This window comes from Notamacropus eugenii, chromosome 1 (genome assembly GCF_028372415.1).
Source record: "Notamacropus eugenii isolate mMacEug1 chromosome 1, mMacEug1.pri_v2, whole genome shotgun sequence".
NCBI classification, from domain to species: Eukaryota; Metazoa; Chordata; class Mammalia; order Diprotodontia; family Macropodidae; genus Notamacropus; species Notamacropus eugenii.
The window spans coordinates 756,053,443-756,060,628 of record NC_092872.1 but is presented as its reverse complement, the minus strand read 5'-3'; positions in this window follow the sequence as shown (position 1 = coordinate 756,060,628).

The window sequence follows — 7,186 nt, the reverse complement described above, 5'->3', positions numbered from 1 at the left end:
GTGGGGTGCTTAAAACACAAAGCCAAGCATGTTGAAACTGGGAGAGACCTTAGAACTAGAACAGAGAATGTCAGATCTGTGAAGGACATTAGAACATAGGACAGAGAATGTTAGAACTGGGAGAAACTTTAGTGTAGAGAGCAGAGAGTGTCACAGGTTGAAGGACACTTAGAATACAGAATATCTGCAAGAAACCTTAGTTGGAATTTAGGAAATAGAGTTCAACACTATAGAAATACTTATAAATGCAACAATAATTGCAGAGAAAGAAAGGAACTTCGAATTTGAACAAATAATGCTATATCAGAAAGGGACTTCAGAACATTTTTAAAGAATGCCAGAGCTAGGTTAGAGCATACTACAGTAGTATACAGAACCTCAGACCTGAGAAAGACCTTAGGGACAACTAGCTATGTATTTCTGTATTATGCAGCACAGCTAGAGAATGATAGACATCAGAGTTGATAGCGAATTGAGAATGTAGAAGAGCCAAGTTAGAACTGCCCTTTGAAAGTAGTGTCTGAGTCACAGGGTCTTTAGAATATAGGCTTTATTTCAATTCTTCCATTTTGGGGTGTGTGTGTGTGTGTGCGTGCATGAGAGAGAGAGAGAGAGAGAGAGAGAGAGAGAGAGAGAGAGAGAGAGAGAGAGAGAGAGAGAGAGAGAGAGAGAGAGAGAGAGAACTTGGTTGGCCTACTGTATTATTAGCATTAAAAGAGTATGTGAATGATTCACTGAGTTGGAGAGAGAAGACTTAGTCCCAATTCTGTCCATTTTCTCTCCCTTCCCTTAACAACTCAATAATATATTCCATCTGTAGTATACGCTCCTTTACCTACCCTGTCCTCTCTGTCTCTAGGCATGGTGAGACATCTGGGATTACAACCAGCGTCACTATGGGAGAAAATGAACACTTTTCTGCTGTAAACACTTTGAATTCGAGATCAGCTTGGACAGGAAATGGCCCCTTCAGGGGGTAAGCCTTTCTCCTAAAACCTCGTCATTAATGATAGGTAGCAGGATTCAACTTGCAAAGCCAGGGAACAAATCCATTCTTCATTATCACACCCTAGTAAAACCGATTAGAATGCTAGCCTGGTGACTTAAAAAAAATCCTATTTTTTGTCAGTCATTGGCAAAGATGTGGCAGATAAAACTGGAAGACAGAAGCAGAGAATAGTAATCATAGAAGACTAGCTCCAGAGCTGGAAGGGATCTTAGAGTCAGTGCAATGACTTATCCAAGGTCAGTGTCCAAGTACAGATTTTGACACAGAAGGAACCTCAGAAGTCACATATTCTCACTTTATAGATGGAGAAACCAAGGTCCAAGGGAGATTCATTGGAGGACTTCTATTAAGAACTTGTCAAAATCATCCATGGATAAAATTTAATGCTTAATGACTATAATAATAAACTGCCAATTTTTCCTATATATGCATACATATATCTGTATGTGTGTATGTTTATTTAGTCATATAATACTCAAGTGCCAATGGTATTCTTGATGAAAATGCAAGAAAATTCAGTGTGGTCTGTCACCCATGACTTTCTGCAGCTGACTGCAGCTTGGGTAGCAAATGCTCAAAAAAACCAGAGGACACAAGACCTTCCTGTGCATGCTACTTATTGTTGATAAAGAATTTGAGGAGGCAGAGAAAAAAATTACCCTCCTCCAACAAAGGGTGTCCCATCAATATGGTAAAATCAAAGAAGGTTCCTTAGGAGATGGAAGAACAGAATTGTGTTTACTGACCTTCTGATCACTGATATACAGTGAGGAACAGTCATGGTCATGGAGAAGGTGCAAGTTGAGGTAGATTCCCTAATCTTTTCTTTATTTATTTTTCCAGATTTATTAGTTTATTTGTTTACAGTTTTCAACTATCACTTGTATAAGTCTTAAATTTTCTCCCCCTCCCTCCCTGAGACAGTATGCAATCTTATATGGGTTCTACACATACATTCTTATTAAACACATTTTCACATTAGTCATGTTGCATAGCAAATATTAAAATGAATGGAAGAAACCATGAGAAATACCAAACCAAACCCAAACATAACAAAAGAGAAAATTGTCTGTTTCATCGATGTTAGCCAATCTGGCAGGTTTTATGTGGTACCTCAGATTTGCATCTCCCAAGTCAATAGTAATTTAGACCATTTTTCATATGACTATAGATAGCTTTAATTTCTTCCTCTGAAAACTGCCTGTTCATATCCTTTGCCCATTGATTAGTTGGGGAATGAATTATATTCTTGTAAATTTGACCCATTTCAGAAATACAGTTCAGAAATGAGACCTTTATCACAGATGCTATTTGTAAATATTCTTTCCCAGTTTTCTGTTTCCCTCCTAATCTTGGTTGCAATGGCTTTGTTTCTGCAAAAACTTTTCAAATTTAATGTAATCAAAATTACCCATTTTGCACTTCATAATGTTCTCTATCTCTTGTTTGATCATAAATTCCTCCATTCTCCAGAAATCTGACAGATATACTATTCCTTGCTCCCCTAATTTGTTTATCGTATCAGCCTTTATACTTACATTATGTACCACAGATTCCCTCTTCTTATCCCTTTTTATGTATCATGATTACCTTTATTACTCTAGTGAAGCCCAGGGATCCCTTCCTTAAATATGTTTTAAAATATATAAGATACATGGGTTTATAAAAGAAACCAATGATATTAAAATTCAGTCATAAAAAGATGTTTTAAGAAAACAGACATATACAACAAGTTAAGAATCCTTGCTGTTGATTTATCTATAGCTGTATGTAGATATAACTACCCCACATGCTCCTATTTGTAGATAACCTTCAAGCCTTGGAACATCATATCTCCTTAGTGAGATACATAATGCCCCAGCAGACTAATTTTCCATGCAGGAAAAATCCAGTAGCTGATTATCTGCATTTCCCTCCAGCTCCTCTGGTTTTGACTTCATCATCCCCTTTCCCCAGGAAGAACTCATCACCAGGAAGCTCATCATCAAGGAGATAGCTTTAGCTTTGGCACTTGCACTCCAGTAGCCCTCTCAATCACCTCTTCTTTCTGATTGGAGGGCTGGAGGGTAGAGCAGAGAACCCTCAAAGCCTTCCATTATATAAGGCTGAAAAACTTCAGTCTTCATTTCTCACCAGCTGTTCCTTTTGGTTTGGTTTTGACTCAACTATCTACATGTCTCCAGGACATCATCTGGCATGCATTACACCCTTTTCAGGTGTTCCCTTCCTCCATTAGATTGTAAACTCCTTGAAGGCAGAGATTGTTTTTAGTATTTAATAGGAGGAAGGGAGCAGGCTGATTTGCATTTAGAAAACTAGACAATGCTTTCAGGAGTCCCATGATTTTCTTGAAACAAAAACCATTTGTTTTACATCAATATTCTTCTGATGATGCTGGGTGCCTCCAATTTGTGACATATTGCAACTCATTAAAAAAATCCAAATTTCAGATTTTCGCCTCATGTGGCAATGGAGAAATATAGGTAGCAGGAGTAGACTTAAGGATATGCCCAAAGTTGAATGTCATGCAAGACACACTTTAAGAAAGCCCATCAAAGGAAAATATGACTTGTAAAGTAAGGTGAGGGAGAAAGAGCACTCTGGGCACAAGGAATGGCATTCACGAAAGGTGTAGAGATTGGGGTACATCAATTGGTAACAAGTAACAAGCACTTAGGAAGTGCTTGATTGCTTCCTTCCATTCACATAGTGTGCCCAGGGAACACTAAGACCTCAAATTAGCTTAGATGTTCCCTTGGAAGGCAGTTAGGTACCCAGGTGCTGAGGTCTATGAATGGAAGCTAAGGTGTTCGCTCCACATTGGCTGTTGTCTCTAGAATGAAGAGGTGAGATCATGGAATAGAGAAAAGAGCAAAGTATTCAGAGTCATGGAGCTGAATTCAAATCCCCTTGACTTCCTTGTCACTTTGAACAAACCATTCAACCTCTTGAGTCCTTAGTTTCTTCATCTGTAAAATGTTCCCATCTAGACCATCCTCTAATTTTGAATGTGTGGACTGGGAGCATATGCTCAGAGTAGCATTGGTTCTAATTCCTTTTTCTTGGACATAGAAGGGTATGGAAATACTGACTATGCCATTCATGTAGTGTTGCTTGTGTGCTTTAGAATGTTGCTCATTTTCTTCTTGACACAAATCGTTTTGCTTATCAAATGTCTGCTAATGATGTTTGTAACTGTAGAAGTGCTTTTTTTGTGGGGAATCTCTTTTTATATAAAGAGGTGCCCTGCTGCAATCACACAGTGAATGAAACACTTTTTAAACACTAACTATGTTCTGGTATTAAGCTGGGCACTGGGAATGCAAATACAAAGAAAGAAAAAAGCTTTCTTTCAAGGAGCTTATATTGCAATGGAGGTGTAACAGCCCAGAAAAGAGCAGCAGACCTGAAGTACATGGTCTGTGCACAGTCCTCCACCCTCCCTCTGAAATGAAAGAAAATTGCAAGAAGTCATGAAGAAAATTCTTTGGAGGAAATTAATTTTTTTTTAAAAAAACTATCAATCAACTTATTAATGATTTATTACGTGTCAGGTGTTGTGCTAATTGCCAGAGGTACAAAGATGGAAATGCAATAGTCCCCACCTTTAGTTAGTTTTCATTCTATCATTATTTGAAAGGTTTTAGTGTATCCAGGATTTCCTCACTTTGGGTATTCTGCTAACAGATACGGAAGGCAGCCTCATTCTTTCCTGATGATTTGTGCATATGCTTTCCTTTTCTTTCTGATTATTTGTGCGTATATTTTCCTGTAAATCCTCCATGAAGGTTCCACACTTGTTAGTGGAGGTCTTTGGTTCTTTTTAATATCTTAAAGACAATGTGTGGCAGCAGAGACAGCTCTAGATTTTGAATCTGAGGACCTGATGTCAAATCCTTGCTTCACTGTATGACTTTAGGCAAGACCCTTTCCATTTGCTTTTTTTTATTGACTATTAAGATTTATTATATACTGGTGTGAAAAGGAAGAATGTAATGTTTCTGCTTTTGTATATGTTTGTGAGGTTCATATGCCTAATACATGGTCAGTTTTTGTGAAGTTTCCATGTAAAACTGAGAAGAAAAGATCTATTCCTTTCTATTCTCATTCATATTCTAAAGAGATTAATCATATCTAACCTTTCTAAAATTCTAATAATTCAATTAACTTCTTTCTTCTTTATTTTATTGTTAGATTTCTCTAGCTCTGACAGAGTTAAATTGAGATTGCTTACTAGGATAGTTTTATTGTCTATGTCCTGCTTTAATTCCTTCCCCTTTTTCTTTAAGAATTTGGATGCTAGGAAGATTTAAGAAATACCTGGAAACGCTTACATGAATTGATCCTGAGTGAATTGAGTAGAACCAGAAGAACACTGTTCACAGCAACAGCAACATTGTGCAATGATTAATTATGATAGACTTACCTCTTCTCATCAGTACAATGATCCAGCACAATTCCAAAAGATTCATGATGGAAAATGCTAACCACAAACAAAAAAAGAACTACAGAGTCTAAATGAAGATCAGAGCATACTATTTCCACTTTTTATTGTTTCTTTCTCATGTTTTCCCCTTTTCTGATTCTTTTTTCATAACATGACCAATATGTAAATATGTTTAACAAGATTGTACTTGTATAATCTATATCAGATTTTATGCTCTCTTGGGGAGGGAGGAGGGAAAGGAAATGAGGAGATAAATTTGGAACTGAAAATTTTACAAAAATGAATTTTGAAAACTATTTTGTAATTGGATTATTACTATACATGTAATTTGTAAAAAAAAAACTATTTAAGACAAGAATGAATTTGGAAGCTATACAATTTGGTGCATATATGTCACTATTGACATTACTTCATTCTCTATAGTACCTTGTAGCAAAATGTAATTTCCCTGAATATCTCTTTTAATTACGCCTATTTTTACTTTTGCTTTTCTTTCACCCCAAAATTTATTAATTCATCATTAATATTAACTTTTTAACAATCACTTCCATAGGTTCCAAATTTTCTCCCCCTCCTTCTTTCCTCCCTCTCCAAGATGGCATGCAATATTATATGGGTTCTACACATTCATTCCTATTAAACACATTTTCACATTAGTCATGATGCATGGAAGAATTGAAACGAATGGGAGAAATCATGAGAAAAACAAAACATAACAGGAAAAAATAGTCTGTTTCATTCTGTGTTGCAACTCCATAGTTTTTGTGTTATCTCTTGCGGTTGGCTTTCGTTGGTAATATAGAGAAATGTAGGTGGTTTATGTGGGTTTATTTTATATCCTGCAACTTTGCTAAAGTTGTTTATTATTTTAAGTAATTTTTTACTTGACTCTCTAAGATTCTCTAAGTATATCATCATAACATCTGCAAAGAGTGATAACTTAGATTCTTCTTTGCCTATTCTAATAATTTCTATTTCTTTTTCTTCTCTTATTGCTACAGCTAACATTTCTAGTACTATATTGAATAACAGTGGGGATAATGGACATCCTTGTTTCACCCCTGATCTTACTGTAAATGTGTCTAACTTACCCCTATAACATATATTGCTTGCTGATGGTTTTAGGTACATACTACTTATTATTTTAAGGAAGACTCTATTTATTCCTCTATTCTCCAATGTTTTCAATAGGAATGAATGTTGTACATTGTCAAAAGCTTTTTCTGCATCTATTGAGATAATTATATGGTTTCTATTAGTTTGGTTGTTGATATGATCAATTGTGCTGACAGTTTTTTTTCTAAAATTGAACTGGCCCTGTATTCCTGGAATAAATCCTATCTGATCAAAGTGTATTATTCTCATGATAAGTTGCTGTAATTTTTTCAATAATATCTCATTTAAAATTTTTGCATCTATATTCATTAAGGAAATTGGTCTATAATTTTCTTTCTCTGTTTGGCCCTTCCAAAGGTATCATCACCATGTTTTTATCACAAAAACAGTTTGGTAGGACTCCACCATTTTCCCCAAATATTCTATATAGTAATGGTATTAACAATTCTTTAAATGTTTGATAGAATTCACTTTTAAATCCATATGATAGGCAGAATTTTTCCTAAGGAGTTCATCAAAGGTTTGTTCAATTTCTTTTTCCTGAGATGGGGTTATTTACATATTTTACTTCCTCATCTGTTCATCAGGGCAATTTATAGATTTTTAAATATTTA